Below are 18,484 nucleotides of genomic sequence, written 5' to 3'. Positions count from 1 at the left end.
TTATTTATAGTACAATCACATAAGAAATCTAAATCATTAGTCACATAATCTTGGAACTCTTTGAGAAGAGTAAATTCCTTAGCTTTTCAAACATCTTGCAATGTTAGTTTCAAATATGTGTATTTCAGACCACTGCCTTCAAGTGGTGTTTAAAGTGGAGATAGATAAATAAACTTTGGAGAAAAAAAATTACTGAAACTAGGCATATGTATACTACGTACTGATTGTACACATTCAGAGTAATTAAAGACCCATGAATTTAATTAGCACTAAAATATTTAATGAAAAAGAAATGAAAGTGCATTTTAATTAGCCCAAAGAACAATTATCATTAATGTTCCCTGCAGCTACACTGATACTTAATCTAAAATTGACTTAAGAAGAAAGAAATTATAAGTTCAACATGCACAGTTTTTGTAGTTATAACAGAATTTTAGCTAAAAATAAGATTTATTGCTTCATACTGTATGAATAAAATAAGAATTTGAAATGAAGTGGGTTAAGTTGTAAAAGGTTCCAAGAAAAAGGGGTACATGGTGGACATGCTCCTTTGGGTGTGTGTGAAATTTGGCATTACATACGTCTGGTTTATTTTGCTGCAAGGCCACATGTAGCAATCTAGTGGTTGTTAACCAGAGATTTCTCAAAATTCTATTCTAGACTCGATCTCCATTGTTTCTTAAAGGTAAAAGCTTAGGTCATAGATACTTGTTGTGTAAGTGGGTGTTAATACTTTCACAACTGAAGACCACAGCTGTAAGCAGTGTTAAGGGACATTCACTGAGAAACAGAGTTACTGGAGGTAAAAATTTATACATGATGTGCTTTATTCATATCAGTTGATAATTCCACAATAAACCAGGAAATGGTAGCTCTGTCTCTTGATTTCAGATTCTCACTGATGGCAACTTTGTCAATGTGTGTGCATGTAAATAGTGGTAAGTTCTAAAAAGCAGCTGCCAGCAATAGTAATGTTTAGTTTTCGTGATGATGGTGAAGTTAAATATAAAGTATGCTACAGAGGTACTTGCTAAAAAGATAAATGTGCATAACTCTTAGGGAAGTAAACGAAGTTCAGTTGTCCCTTGCAGTTGCCCATGTGAATTTACATGACTGTGATGGCAGAAATGTTAAGGAACACCCTTAATATCATAGGTTACTTTTTGAGATTGTTATACTTAATTATTTCAAAATGTAGTAAAGCAAATCTTAGAATTATGAACTGAAACAATTTGAACTTTCTAAATTTGTATTTTTAGAGGTTTCACAGTAATATTTCATTAACGCTCCCAGCAAGTAAACAGTAGTAAGCCAATAGTAACTCTTGTTAATTGCACACAACTTGCAAGTAAACAATTTTCAGTACCCAATGACATATTTTTAAGAAAAAATTAAAAAAAAAGAATTTACGATTTTTTAAACTTGTTGCTATGCTAGAAATCTTTGGAAGCAACAATTTATTTGAATAAAAAAATTGCAATGGATCTACTTGAAATATCTGTGAGATTTCATTGAAACTTTACTAAGCAATTTTTAAAAACAACCAACTTGTCTGTTAACTATTGCTTACAGCTGAGGTCTTCAGTTAGCAAAATTTTAACAAATGATGCTGCATTAAAATTTCAAAAACATTTTAAAAATATGGATTTTAAATAAATCATTCTAGGTAGTGCTTTTGAGCATGTCCAAAATACTGGTTGATGGTTTTCGTACGTACATTTGGAGCCATGACTTACATTCCACATGAAAAACACTACAGGTATAGTGCATGAGACCTGTTTATTTCAAGTAACTTTGGGGAAGGTACTGGTAAAATATTGCCATCATAATTTTATAAATAATTAAAATTTCCAAACTGTCTATGAATATTTAGAAAGATAGATACTCAACTCAACCAGCTATATCTGTATATATATCATCAAGTACCCCACCATTTTTTTCTGTCTGTATGTGGTGGAACTACATTATGGATTGTAATACAATTTCATTAATATACAAAATGAATCACAAGAAAGATTTGTGTGTACAAGTTATAAATATTTCATGCGAATTGGCTCAACTATGATGAATTAAAGACCGCTGCAGCATTTTTCTTTCTGTGTATGATTCACAAATAGATTCATGAGGAAGGTTTGTGTATAAAATTTATTACCCATATGCTATACAGATTATCCGGCCACAGATACTGAAGTTCAACACATGTGAAGTCGAGGTAGGTCACTATTTATTCATACATATGAGTTTCTGATATAATCTGCATCTATATTCACTGTTATTAATATAATATTGCCTTTTCTTTTACTGTTTGCTAATTCAAAACTTTATCTAGAGAGCTTCAGTGCTTGGTCCTTTACTGTTTTAGTATTACAGGAATGGCTTCTCAAATACTTTCATACCGGGGCAGTGCATGAGGTTATAGCAATGTTACACAACTCTCAGTTACTTTTCACACATTTTAGTTCAATAAACTTAACATAGTATATCATCCATCATTCATGTTTCAACACCATATTCATAATGGGACAAAAACACTGCTGGTTTTGGATCAAACTTAAGAGATTGCTTTCCTATTGGTACTCTCCAACAGGTGGAAAGCTACAGTGTAGTGTCAGAAACGACAAGCCTGGCTCCATACATATCAATAGGTGGAATTTTCACCTGCACCTCTCCTGAAGTGGTGCCTGTGATGAAACAGTTTTAGATGTCCCCATTAGATAGCACCACTGTGTGGAGATGATTACATTCCAGCATTCTCATCTCTCATAAAAGCAATTGCTTTTCATGCCACTAGTTTACGCATTACTGTCTACTCATGACATTACCAGCACTGATATTTAATGAACAGTCATAAAAATTTTGGTTCATGGAAACAATTTTTTTGAGAACAGAATTTCAGAGGAAACGCTTTCCCATCAGCATAATTTTATTTTAAGATTAATAATATTGTTATAAGCTGTTAACAAGAGAATATCGTACATAGTACTTGGAAACCAAGTGCCAGACATCACATTCATCAATGTTGATGCCCTGGCTAAAGATAAAACAGATGAGGAAAAGGAAGAGTTCTATTACCAACTAGAACAAACAATTGAGAGCACACCAACTAGAAATATCAGGATAGTGCTGGGAGATTTTAATGGAAAAGCAGGTAAAGAAGAAATCTACATATCAATTATAGGAAGGCACAGTTTGCATGATGAGACTACGAGAATGGTCAGAGGATGATCAACTTAGGTATTTCAAAGAAACTGAGTGCAAGTTTGACTTACTTCGAACACAAGAGAATACAGTGCTCACTGGACGGAAGAACCACCAATCAGATAGATCACATCTTGGTGGACCAGCACTATTGCCATAGAATGATGAATGTCAGTTCGTACAGAGAAGTTAACTGTGCATCAGACAACTTGCTCATTGTGTGCAGGCTTAAACTCATCTCCACCTACATGGATAAGAAGAAGGGGACACTAGTACCAGCTTTGAATGTTGAGAAACTACAAGAAAGTGCCGTTAAAGAGCAATATGCTATAGAAATCAAAAACCATTTTCAGGTCCTAGACACCCTGGAAGCAATAGAGAACGTGGAGGAAAAGTGGAAAGAAATAAAGTCCACGGTTCTAAGTGTGGCGGAGGATATATTGGGAAGAAAGAAGATAATGAAGAAGAAAAAATGGCTCAATGAGACATGCCAGAAGGCTACAGAAAAGAGAAGGAAGATGAGGAAGAAGTGGCTAGCTGACAGGGAGAATGAGCATAAAAGGAAACATTTTATCAATGTCAGAAGGGAGACAAAGTGAGTCCTAAGAGCAGAGAAGAGAATATATCTAACCAGTTTGCTAGAACAAGTTGAGGCAGAGAGCCAAAACTAGAATTGAAGACAATTCTTCCAATAAATAAAAAATCGGAAACATTGATTTCAGAGCCCAATTTTTTTCATTAGAGATAAGAACGGCAACTTGATACATTATGAGGAAAGAATTATAGAAAGATGGAAAAAATACTTCTCAGAACTATTGAATAGCCCAGACCTGGATGAGATGTTACCTGCAGACACTGCAGAGGAAAGGAAAGATGAAGAAGAGTGGGAAGACATGAAGATTGCAATCAAAGGACTCAAGGGAGGACAGAATAACTTCAGTATTGATCAAGGAGGGAGGTGAGAGCTTACACTTAGAAAAATATAAACTGATCCATATGATATGGGAGAAGGAGTCACTGCCAGAAGAATGGAAATTGGCTACAATATGCCCAATATACAAGAAGGGAAGCAACGTGGAATGTGGTAACTACAGAGGAATCAGCTTGTTGGATGTAACGTATCAGGTACTATTCATCGTTATTGTCAGAAAATTGCAATGATTCATAGAGAACAACATACAGGAGTACCAGGCTGGATTTTGACCAAACTGATCACCAATAGATCAGATTTTCACATTAAGACAATTGTTTGAAAAACACTGGGAATATGATAAAGATCTCTACAGCCTGTTCGTCGATTTTCAATGTGCATATGAAAGCACCCACAGGAATTGCCTATACAATGCAATGCATGACTTCAGAACCCTTAGAAGCTAGTGAGAATACTGCAAGCTTGTATGGAAGGGTCAAAGGCAGCAGTACATTTCCGAGGAGCCACATCAGAAACATTCGAGATTGAGACAGGTCTCAGACAAGGGGATATTTTCTCATGTGTTCTGTTCAATGTCACCTTAGATAAAGTAATAAAAGAGTGTAGGCAACAGGAGTGGGCTGGAGTACAGATGGACCGTGACTTTGATTGTCTCACTTATGCAGATGACAGTACTACTAAGTGAATCAAAGCATGAGTTGAAAGGAATGTACCAGAAAATGGACAGTTGTGCACAGAAGGTAGGGCTCAAAGTGAATCAAGACAAAACAGAGTTAATGCAATTAGGAAGAAGACAAGAGCAGGAAGAATTTCTTGAGATAGATGGCAGGAGGTTCAAGAGAGTACACCAGTTCAAGTACTTGGGATCTTGGTTTACCATGGACAACAACATAAAAATGGACATCAAGGAAAGAATAGCAGTGGGAATGAAATGCATGCATTCCCTCAAAGAGACACTCAGCTTTAAATCGATCTAAGTGAACACTAAGTGATATGACCAGCAGTAATGTGCGGTTCAAAAACATGGTGCATGACTAAGTGAGAAAAGGAAAAACTGTTAATATTTGAAAGAAAAGCAATGAGGAAGATACAGGGACCAGTTTTTGATAACAGAGAATGAGGAGGAGGAAAAACTTTGAAATCTACCTCCTGACACGACAGCCAACTATCCTACAGAAGATAAAGAGCAAAAGAAGCAATGGGTGGGCCATGTAGCCTGTATGTCAAATGGACGACAGGCGAAGATGCCACTAGAGGGGAAACCAAACACCCAATTGGATGACCATGGCAGCGCTGGATGGACGACCTGACGAAGGACCTAGCAGCCCTGGGGACTGAAGACACGTGAAGAAACCGGGAACAAAACAGGAAGGAATGGAGGCAGTTTGTGGAAGCAGCACATGGTCTGCAGGGCCTGTGATATCCGAATACCTATCTATCTAATACTTTATTAAAAAGATAGTTGCTACTCATCATATAGCTGAGATACAGAGTGCCAGATAGGCATGACAGAAAGACTGTCAGAAATTGAGCTTTCAGCCAACAAGGCCTTCGTCAGAGATAGAACACACACACACACACACACACACACACACACACACACAAATGCAACTCACACACACATCAGTCTCTGACTGCTGTGGCCACACTATGGACTCAGCAGTCAGACTTCAGTCATGTTTGTGGTGTGTATGTGTGTGTTTTATATCTGGTAAAGGCCTTGTTGGCTGAAAGTTCATTTCCTGACAGACTTTTTGGTGTACATATCTGTGACTTAGCACCTCCCCTAAAAGGTGAGTAGCAACTGCCCTTCTCGTAATATTGTTACATTCCAGCCTGGATTTTCCACTGGTAATTTCATTTTATGTTTTTGTCAAGGGTAAATTGAGCTTAGTGCCACCATTGTCAGATGTTGTAAAGTGGCCAGATTATAACAATGTGGTATTGTTGGTGAAACTGTGGACATTATGTTTATGTGCATCAGTTGTTATAACTTGTGCAGTGTTTTGAAGTGATTGAATGTATTGGTATCAGACAGTTTTCTGTGTGTCTGATACGTTCTGGACTGTGATTACTACTTCATCAGTGTACTAGACTGTGGGTGAAAATGAATAGTGTAAACAATTTAAAAGTTGAAGAGTCTTCCTAGCTTTCATGCTACAAATATCACCAAGATCTGATGGGTAATTGACCGCTACAGCAGTAATTTACTTACTGATTGCTCACTAAAGAAAAGGAAACTGGACAAAACTGAGTTAAAAAGAGAAACAAAGGAGTTAGACAATGTCGTCCTTTCTGGAGGCTAAAAATCTCATTTAGTTTCTCAGATTATCTTGCAGTTTCATCATTGTTTCTTCCACAGAAGTTCAATTTGTGCTGTTCTAAGTTCCCTGAGAATGCCTTAAAGACAGTGCATTGTATGTATACATTTTTGTACAAGCTGAAACTATGCCACAAAGTACGTTGCAGCTATTTAACACTAGAATTCAGGTTATTGTCTGGTGCGTTAGTCTAGTTGCGTTTGTAATTACCAACAACGTAGAGAAGACATTCGCTGAGTTTTTGATATTGTTAAAGCTAGTTATTCCATTATCAATTACATCACTCAAAACATTATGGTGCTTTTCTCCTCTGAAAAGAATAAAAACGTTACTAAGAAACTCTTATGACACAGAAAAGACTATGGGCTCTGACAATGATTTCCACTGAAAGACATTTCGAGCTGGAGATCACAAACTTCAGTCAGCAATTGACTTAACAAGTTTGTATTACTGAGAAACAGAAGGTCAAAATTCCAGTACAAGTGACATAAGAGTAAGTGTCATTATAGTGTATAATTTGCCTCTTATCTCCAGTGTTTTAGCTGCCAAATATACTTGTTTTACAAGAAATGTTGTTCATTACTTAACAATATTATTTACTGTTATCTCCATAAGCCAAATATTTGTATCATGTGACATTGTACTTTCATATTTCTTGTATGAGGAGGACTGCTTTCACATCATGTGATCATCCTTTTTTTGTATTGATTGATGACAGAAGTTTGTGTGTCCAGTGTATTAGATTTAACTGAAGTCATCATATTTCACACATTTTGCTTTCTTGTCTTTTTCTGCCTGATTTTAAGACTTTCTATATGTGATAATCTGCAGATCCTATTGAAAAGGCATGCTGTGAAATGTAATTTGTTGTGTGCCATGTCGGCAAGTGAGGTCTTGAGTTGAGAAATTCTTCCCTTTTAAGATTCTCATACAAAAATAGATGTTTAGAACTTCTGTGCAACACCTAGCTTCAAATACCTCCAGCTGTATGATTTTAAATGACTATTAGTTTCATACACTCCACTCTCTGTTGCTGTATTGGCTTTGGGTCATTGTAAGGGAATCCAATCTTAAAATAATATGACAGAGATTAGGACATGCACAGAGACATACAGACATCATTTTTTCTTGTTTTACATGCACATAAAAAAGGACAGAAAAACAACAATATTGGTACAACATCTCTCTCTCTCTCTCTCCCTCTCCCTCTCTCTCTCTCTCTCTCTCTCTCTCTCTCTCTCTCTCACACACACACACACACACACACACACACACACACACACACACACACAGAAGAAATATTGTTACAGGAGGCAATATGGAAGCCATGAACGATATCTGTATTATTGTTGATGTGTTAACTTAGTGTCCTCTTCCTGTTGTTGTTGTTGTGGTCTTCAGTCCTGAGACTGGTTTAATGCAGCTCTCCATGCTACTCTATCCTGTGCAAGCCTCTTCATCTCCCAGTACCTACTGCAACTTACATCCTTCTGAATCTGCTTAGTGTATTCATCTCTTGGTCTCCCTCTATGATTTTTACCCTCCACGCTGCCCTCCAATACTAAATTGGTGATCCCTTGATGCCTCAGAACATGTCCTACCAACCGATCCCTTCTTCTGGTCAAGTTGTGCCACAAACTTCTCTTCTCCCCAATCCTATTCAATACTTCCTCATTAGTTATGTGGTCTACCCATCTAGTCTTCAGCATTCTTCTGTAGCACCACATTTCGAAAGCTTCTATTCTCTTCTTGTCCAAACTATTTATCGTCCATGTTTCACTTCAATACATGGCTACACTCCACACAAATACTTTCAGAAACGACTTCCTGGCACTTAAATCTATACTCGATGTTAACAAATTTCTCTTCTTCAGAAACGATTTCCTTGCCATTGCCAGTCTACATTTTATATCCTCTCTACTTCGACCATCATCATTTATTTTGCTCCCCAAATAGCAAAATTCCTTTACTACTTTAAGTGTCTCATTTCCTAATCTAATTCCCTCAGCATCACCCGACTTAATTCGACTACATTCCATTATCCTCGTTTTGCTTTTGTTGATGTTCATCTTATATCCTCCTTTCAAGACACTGTCCATTCCATTCAACTTCTCTTCCAAGTCCTTTGCTGTCTCTGACAGAATTACAATGTCATCGGCGAACCCCAAAGTTTTTATTTCTTCTCCATAGATTTTAATACCTACTCCGAATTTTTCTTTTGTTTCCTTTACTGCTTGCTCAATATACAGATTGAATAACATCGGGGAGAGACCACAACCCTGTCTTACTCCCTTCCCAACCACAGCTTCCCTTTCATGTCCCTCGACTCTTATAACTGCCATCTGGTTTCTGTACAAATTGTAAATAGCCTGCCACTCCCTGTATTTTGCCCCTGCCACCTTTAGAGTTTGAAAGAGAGTATTCCAGTCAACATTGTCAAAAGCTATCTCTAAGTCTACAAATGCTAGAAATGTAGGTTTGCCTTTCCTTAATCTTTCTTCTAAGATAAGTCGTAAGGTCAGTATTGCCTCACGTGTTCCAGTGTTTCTACGGAATCCAAACTGATCTTCCCCGAGGTCAGCTTCTACTAGTTTTTCCATTCGTCTGTAAAGAATTCGTGTTAGTATTTTGCAGCTGTGGCTTATTAAACTAATTGTTCGGTAATTTTCACACCTGTCAACACCTGCTTTCTTTGGGATTGGAATTATTATATTCTTCTTGAAGTCTGAGGGTATTTCGCCTGTTTCATAGATCTTGCTCACCAGATGGTAGAGTTTTGTCAGGACTGGCTCTCCCAAGGCCGTCCTCTTCCTATGACATTGAATTTTCCAGCAATCAGTGTTTGGGAAACATGAGGATGAGTCTAGTTGATCATCTAGCACCACAATTATTCACCATGTGTCAAATTAGTCTACACCATATGGGATATCTTTGAGCAGCAGTAAGGAGATCATGAACCACATTCGTACAAATCACATGAACTGCCTGTCACCTCTACGGATGTAGAGGGTTTACTATGTGGGAATGTTTCATACTGAGGTACTTCTAACACCTGTTTTGGCTGTAAAAAGGCTGATTAATAGGCTACAAGGTTGTAACCTCCTCTTACCTGTCTTCAATTCAGATAAAATATGCATTTATATAGTGTGTGGTTCAACATAAATTAAAAAGTATGGTGTAAATTCAGTACATTGTGGACAGAAAATGTAACAGTTCTTTTTGAGTTAATTATCTTGTGTATTGGGATGTCATATGCCCAGCTGTCTTACGTGTAGTTGTTAACTGAATCTGCTTGCTGCAGTAATGTAGTCGTTGGTTACATTATTTGATGTGATTGGTATTCTAAATAAACATATATGCACTAAATATGTTTACACAGTCCATTAAATACTTTTAAACTTTTTTGAGTGATACTTCACAAGACAAAGTCATCCTTGGCATGATCGCATGCTCTCAACTTTCGTGAACGTGAACTGAACTGTCACTGCTCTGCTGCTACTGTGAACTGGTTTGGTACGCACAACCATCTAATTGTAAATAAACTTTTAACACTTAGAGCCATTTCACTTCTTATTGAGAATAGTACTTTAACTTGATGATATTTACAAAAGAATTATTGCAGAGTTACCAAAACACACTTGATAAAATATAAATACGGTCTTTTTCATCAGAATTAAGTAATTTAAATTCTTTTGGCTTCAAATTTACATAATAAGTGTTTTTAACAACCATAAACGATCAAGTTTTTTTTTTTAAACACATCAGTATCTATTATTTTACTAACATTTGTTTCTGAACTTCACATTCTGTTGAGTCATGTCATATGTTAGTGTTTATTTGACAAACAAACATTGGTTATCTAAGATATGGCAATAATGGTATTAATTATGCTTGCATACAGCATAATGAATTGATAATTACAGTGAGAAGAAAATAAAATTGCAATAATAAGCAATTATGTATGTAGGACAAGATGTTTCACCTTGTTTACTAAAAGGTTGTGTCACATTCTGCCATTAGTTTGACTGTATTACAAGGCAAGGTGAATCTCTATATCTGTTATTATATGAGAGTATCTTCCATTACAGCACATTACAGTTGTAGGGTTGTAAAAGTAGGCCAAGGTATTTCAGTCTCTCTTTAAAATATTTTAGCACTTTCTCACTCTGGTGTTGTGACTGACTGGTGTACAATGACATAATGCCTAGGCACACAAAAGATTGTCTTTGGCAGATTCTACTTAAAACATTTATAAATTACTGAAATATGTTTGGTATCTTTCATATGTTGCTACATTCACCTGAAATCAAAATATAAATTAAACTAAAACAAAGCTTTAGCCATTCTTTTAATCCAAAACGTTTATTGTTAGTTGCCTGTCAGATTTGGTATTCATCTGGTCCAGCAGAATCAACAATGTGGCTGTGGTCATCAGACATTGCATCATACGACAGTGTACACGAACTAAGAACAATGTTTAACTCTACCTTCCTGATAATACTATACTCGGATGAAACACAGTAAGAAAGATGGCCGTTGAATATCATGGTTTCCTAGATGGCCAACATTGGATCTCTTGCTTTGCTGAAGCTGTATTGCTAAGTTATTACTTTTGTGAATGTGGATATCCTCTTTGATAACATAGTCCCAGAAATAAGAAGCTATGGATTTGATCTGTTACTTTGTTCCCTGCACTGAGACAGTTCTTGGTAACCAATGGTTTTTCCAGTGGCCCTAAGCATGTATGCCACAGATGTTTGTTACAACTTTCTACATCTACATTCATGCACCCCAAACAATGATGAGGCACATGACAAAAGGTACCTAGCATAATCGTATGTTAGTATTTCTCTACATTCCAATCACGTGTATAGCATGGGAAGAATGGATTTCTTCTCAGTCCAATCTCGTATAAAGCATGGGAAGGATAACTGTTTAAATCCTCTGTGTATACTATAATTGGTTTAATATTGTTTTCAAGATCCCTAAGGGAGTGATACTTAACCAGCTGAAGAATAACTTTACATTCTTGATGTATTACTGGTTCTTGAAACTTTGTAAGTAGACTTTTGTGGGATAACTGGTGTCTGTCTTCAAGATTATATCAGTATTCTCCTGGGAGTCAAACAAACCTATGACAATTTCTGCCACTCATCTTTGTATATGTTCAGTATCCCCTGTTTGTCTCACATGGTATGGGTATCTCACTTTTGAGCAGTATTATAAGACAGAACACACCCAAGTAATTTAGTTACCTTTCCTGCATCTGAAGCTATATGTTCATTCCACTTCATATCCCTACAAAATGTTATGCCTAGGTATTTATGTGATTTGACTAATACTAACGGTGAATAATTGATATTGTAGTCAAATGAGACTATGCTTTCTTCATTTTATGAACTGCATAATTTTACATTACTGTATATTTTAGGCAAGTTGCCAAGATTTGCATCATTTTGAAATCTTACCAAGGTATGACAATATTTGTGGAGATTCATTACAGATAACTTCATGTGCCAGGCCATTAATATACAACATGAAGAACTACGGCAGGCTACTGTGGCTGAGCAGTTCTAGGCACTTCAGTCCGGAACTGTGCTGCTGCTCCGGTCGCAGGTTCATATCCTGCCTCGGGCATGGATGTGTGTGATGTCTTTAGGTTAGTTAGGTTTAAGTAGTTCTAAGTCTAGGGGACTGATGACCTCACATGTTAAGTCCCATAGTGCTTAGAGCCAAGAAAAAGGGTCCTACCTAACATAGTTTCTTCGGGCAATCTGAACTTCCTTTATGAGACTCAAAATTTTATGTTGGTGTAACTTGCCACTCTATTAGATACTATGATGTCTGAGATCCACTTCAACAATGTTTGGTGTCAAGAATAAAATAATTATTGAGATGCTTTTAACTGTCTTGTACCCATTCTCAATCTACAGGTACATCATTTCTTAGGTACCACTGCAATATGAGATTGCATTCCTTTAACTTTTGTTGATATGCTCAAGAGACCTGCAAACATCTCACATACAACGCACACATTCATGAGCACCTTGATTAGAGATAGTTGCTATTTTGGAAAGAGAGCCCTTCTATCACCATGGAATACTGTGGTGGGTCTTTTCACTGGGATTCACAAAACATTATACTGGCCATTGTTGAAGCACTTGAGCACAACTTGGTCTAAATGTACAATATCAATTGATTGTGGCTAGAGAGTGACTGCATTCTGTGACATTATGATTCACTCATTTATGAGAAGTCATTAGTATTCATTTGAATTTCGAAAATACTGGAGAGGATTTGGCACATATTGTCAATGTACTCACCAAGATCTAAAATTACGAATGGTAATGCACAACTAAGTCAGTTCTTAAGTGAATACTTATCTTCAGGAAGCATAATTCAGTTCTACCTGGGTGATTCTTTTATCATAAGTGTGACAACCAGACAAATATGTCATTTTTTGTTCTGTCTATTCTTTTTGTCTCTGCCGTAGTGTAACAAAACTTTGACACAAACTAACACATGGTTTCAGTCTGGTTTATAGCTCAATATAGATTCTCATGACTGGAATTAGACTAAATCTGAGACTGGAACTTGGTATCTGACACACAGCTGCACCACCACTTCATCTCATTTTGGTTTGGAAAGCTTCTGACCATGGGGTCCACCATCTTTTCATCATGTTTTGGTAATGGACCATGGTAATGCTTCGTTTTTGTCATGGATTCTTCCTCACTTGTTCTAGTTGCTCTGTTAGTTGGCCTCCTTTTCAGGAATGGCCTCTAATTCTTAGTTGTTACTTCAGTTGGTCCCATTTTCAAGACACGGCCTCCATCTCTGTTTTGTTGTGTCGATTACCCCCATTTTCAGGTCCAGCTTTGCTATCTGTTGATGTCTTGTGTTGTTTGTTGTCTCTTTATCATTGTTCATGCACTGTGGTCTTGCCACTCTCACTGAATTTTTCCTAGTGCTGCAAGCAACCATGTCGGTCTCTGCATTGTTTCTGCCCACAACCTCTCCTGACTGTGACACAACCTTTGTGATTCGGGATGTGATCTGTTCCTGAATGCTGTTTTCTGCAATGTCGTATTGAAGCAGGGGACAGTGCTGTCAATGTTCATGAACCACATTGACATGAAGCAACAAGCCCCCTGGGCAAAGGGGAAGTCACTACAGTTCACACATGGAAACATCACCACAATGGACAATTCCACTGTCATCAAGAAAATGTTAGACATATGACACTTCTGTCTGGCACCTCTTCCTATGTGCAACATGAGAGATCTGCATGCAAACATCAGAGCAGCTATTTTACTCCTCAACTCTCAAGTGCACACTTTTCAATATCGCACACTGAGAAACCTATCAGAGTAATAGACCTACCCAGACTCCATCACACTCCCCTTGACACTCCATGTTGACTGCAAATTACACAACGGAATCGCTAACTTGAAATACCATAACATAGTATCATAAGTTAGGAAATTGCAATAACCTTACTATATAACCATCTGTTCAATCAACAGAATAAATCACTGAATTGAAGGTAACTACATGTTCCTTCAAACAAAAATTCAAATGATACATAAACCGATTATTTATTATATTAAACAATTGCAAAGTATTGCAATCAACATTCTACGAAAATCAAAGTTAATTGCTGACGACAACTAACAAGGTAGCCAGAGGAGGTGGCTACCATATCCTAGCAGCACTTTAATTATTAATCCTGTACAGCCCAACGATTAATTTAGAAACTGATTGATTCTATACCACATCAGACCGTACTAAGGCATAATCGGGTTTAGCGGAACAGTGGAAATGGTACGCTTCCTCTCTAAAGAATTAACCCCCATATATGGAGCCATGGTGATGTATAATCTCACTTATCTGCTGTGGTGGTAAGTTGGAGGATCATAATGGTAGTGGAGAATCAGAATTTCGCCTGTCAGGACTTGGACATCTCCAAGCAGCACACGGTCTTGTACCAGAGATGTGTCTCCATCTGCAATAAAACCAAGTGTCCCATTTCCTTCCACCAGCTCACAATTCAGCAGTTTGTGTCAGTCTTACTGTAAATGCTAGTCAGGAAAAAGGTTACTCTTTTTTCCATCAATAGCACATCATTGACACTTTTAATGGATTTCCACCCTGATTTGCTAATCACAGCATATCTTTCTTGCTAGTTTGTCCTAGAAATTCCTGTTGAGGTCAGCCGGCGATGGCCAAATCAGAGAGCTGTTTAATACTTCTGAATTTCCCAAGGCTAAAAGAATATCACGTGCCTTCTGCGAGGTCCCTGTTCGCACCGTGGTTTGCCCCAACATTCCAAGACTTTAATTTTCTGCCATAAATTGTTATGTCCCAGCAAACACTCGAAAATCTTGCCCTTGGCCATCTCAAGAGGCAAGTTGTGTCACAGGCCGTTAAATCCAACATAGTGAAGAGGACCGGAAGGTTCCATGAGCTTTGAGCTGTGGCCACTTGACATGCACAAGCCAGCACAAAGCTTTGAATTCCCATGACACACCTGTCGCATTCAGAGCAGTGTGTAGGCCGTGCATTTCTCAGGTATTCACAGACTGGAACTATTAGCCCATTTACTGATGACTACTGAAATTTTATAAAATACATTATTCAGTAACAAAACAATATAATGAGACTTTAAGTAGATGCAGCTAAAGTGTGCTGCCTATCGCCAGTTGTGACAAGGGCAGATAAATTTGGTATGTATTGGTGGAGGCAAGCCATAATCTCCCCCTTACAATAGAATTTTGAGTTGGAGTTGTTCCACTGAAGCATGATAGAGAGGCAACTCCAAACAAAATTGTTAGAAAAAAATACCTATCAAGACTAATCGTGGGGCCCATATAAAACACTGAAATGCGCAGCATGGTATGGGCTAAAAGGGATGCAAGCAGAATGAACGCTCTATATTCAACCAAAGAATAGCTTTCTCTTGCACATACTTGGAAGAAATATAAAGTGGCCTAATGTTGATGGTACACAGTATCTGCACCAGCAGGCTTAACAAGTGCAACAATACCAAAATAGCAACAAATGGCTGCTAGTACAATTACTAATTGCCTAGAGTTACAGCTTAGTACAAAGTTATCAGCTGGAACTCTGGCCTCATTGTATGTTTCCTGTTTTGCAGAAAAGTGTACGCTAAACAAAGATGGCACAAGATTTATTCATGCAACTTTAAAGTCCAAGCTATTCTTGTTTAATTAAGTTATAATTTCTGCCTCTTTCAAGCAGAAAAGAGCAACCGATAAATTGTACGATAAGCTGTAAGATCTATTACTTACTGAAATATGGGATAAATGTAATCTCATGCCACTGGAATGATAGGCATAAAGAATGAGTTGGCCGTTAAACTGGTTACTACAAACATGATGAACAACAAGTCTTAGAAAATGAAGTTAGATGTGCACAAAATGGATTTGTGTTAAGTGCATACAGAGAAAAATGTGATACAAGTCACATCATGGAGAGTTAAATTGTGGGTATATAAATTGTGTTATGCAAATTTTCTGGCATTTAACAGTGGAATATCACAAGAGCGACTGTGATGCTGACTGACGTTGTGCACATGATATGATTTATTAAACTAATATTGTAAACACATCTTAGATTACATCAAAACAGACAGAGAACAGCACCATATGAAAGCAAATCGTTGGTTAACAATATGGATATGAAATGGTCATGTATTATCAATCATGACAATTAGTTAGAGTTGATTTTGGCAAGATTCTTATTATAGAAGGCGAGTACACCATTTGTTTGTTATATATTTTTACGAGCTTCAAACAGGAGCGACTGCGATTGCTGTATACAGATCCAATCTGAGTTGGCGACCCTTCGCTCACAGCTTCAGGTTGTGTTGGCTTCCATCACACAGCTTGAGGCTGCTGCAAAGGGGCATCACTGTGGGAGGTCGGATGCAGGGATGCAAGAGATATCAAGCATGCCCCAAGTGACACCCGTTCCGTTCAGTCCACTACTGTGGCTGCCTGCACTTAGGTTGATCCCTCACCCGTGGTTGAGTGGGAGATCATTCCAGAGTCCAGCAGGCAGCAAAAAACTTTCCGAGTGCCAATCGTAGGGCCTGCCCGGTTCATTTGACGAACAGGTTTTGGGCATTATTTGTGGCTGATGAGGTCTCTGAGCTGGACATAGTCATCAACCCTGTTCCAGAGGAAGCTTCTTGGCCTGCAAGGTCTGGGCTTTCACAGAGGGTAGGTTTGCTGGTAGTTGGGAGCTCCAACGTTAGGCGCATAATGGGGCCGCTTAGGAACATGACTGCCAAGGAGGGGAAGGAAGCCAGTGTGCACTCTGTTGGCATACCGGCAGGAGTCATTTCGGATGTAGAAAGGCTGCTTTCGGATGCCATGAAGAGTACAGGGTGCAGCCAACTGCAGGTGGTGGCACATGTCAGTATCAATGACGTATGTCGCTTTGGATGGGAGGAGATTCTCTTTGGTTTTGGGTGGCTAGTGGAAATAGTAAAGACTGCCAGTCTTGATTGCGAGATCAAGGCGGAACTCACCATCTGCAGCATCGTCAATAGAACCAACTGTGGTCCTTTGTTGCAGAGCCGAGTGGAGGGCCTGAATCAGAAACTCAGGTGGTTCTGTGACCATGTAGGCTGCAGATTCCTTGACTTGCGCCATCGGGTGGTGCGTTTCTGGGTTCCACTTAATAGGTCAGGAGTCCACTACACACAGGGAGCGGCTACATGGGTAGCTGGGGCTGTGTGGAAGGGACTGGGAGGTTTTTTAGGTTAGAGGGCCTCAGCGAACTACAGAAAGGGCATCCGTCTAAAAGAGGGCAGATAAAACACATTAAGTTAGTTGTAGAAACGATCGGTATTGTAGTTGTAAATTATCGTAGCTATGTTGGGAAAGAGCCAGAGCCCCAAGCCGTAATAGAAAGCACTGAAGCTCAAATAGTTATAGGTACAGAACGCTGGCTAAAGCCGGAAATAATCTCAGCAGAAATTTTTTCTACGAATCTAACAATGTTCTGAAAGGATAGATTAAATACAATTGGTGTTGGGGTATTTATTGCTGTCAAAAGTAGTTTGACTTGTAGTGAAATTGAAGTAGATAGTTCCTGCGAAATAGTATGGGTAGAGGCTATACTTGACAATCAGACTAAACTATTAGTAGGGGCGTTTTACTGACCCCCGACTCAGAAGATTAGTTGCTGAAAGTTCAAAGAAAACTTGAGTCTCATTTCAAATAGGCACCCCACTTATACAATTACACTCGGTGGTGACTTTAATCTACCCTCGATATGCTGGAAAAATTATACGTTTAAAGCCGGCAGCAGGCATAAAACGTCATCCGAAATTGAATGGAATGCTGTCTCAGAAAATTATTTTGAACGATTAGTTCATGAGTCCACTCGAAGCGTAAATGGTTGGGAAAGCATACTTGACCTCTTAGCAACAAGTAATTCTGGACAAATAGTGAGTTTCGTGACGAATACAGGAATTAGCGACCACAAGGCGGTAGCTGCTAGGCTGAATATCGCTCCTACAACCATAAAAAAGAAACGCAAAGTATATCTATTTAAAAAAGCTGATAAAAATGCTCTTAACACCTTTTTAAGAGACATCCTGCACTCCTGATCTGATCATCTGATCATCTACCTGAATCCTACTCCCAACACCACCACTGCTGAAGCCCAGGCTACCGTGATCTGCAGCAGTCACGCAATGAACGTATGCAAACACTGGCCGCCACCGCCTGTGCATTGGAGCGCACAGGAGGCTACTGGCAGCCCCCGTGAAGTGACGCAGCCGTCGGCTGTCAAACTAAGCACAGGTCCCGCAAGCATGAGGTGGCGATACCCCTTTCATACTTGACACCTGCGAAATTCCTCTCGAAATACATGTTCACCTAGGCACCCTAGCTGACTCGACCAGATGGGAGCAAAGACCTATTTGCAGAGCGTGCTGCTGCCACCATGAGCAACTGCCGGGCACAAGCCAGTGCGAGCTACCACTCTCACCCTGCTGCTA

The sequence above is a fragment of the Schistocerca piceifrons genome, chromosome 6 (genome assembly GCF_021461385.2).
Source record: "Schistocerca piceifrons isolate TAMUIC-IGC-003096 chromosome 6, iqSchPice1.1, whole genome shotgun sequence".
Taxonomy (NCBI): Eukaryota; Metazoa; Arthropoda; class Insecta; order Orthoptera; family Acrididae; genus Schistocerca; species Schistocerca piceifrons.
This window is presented reverse-complemented; position numbering follows the sequence as displayed.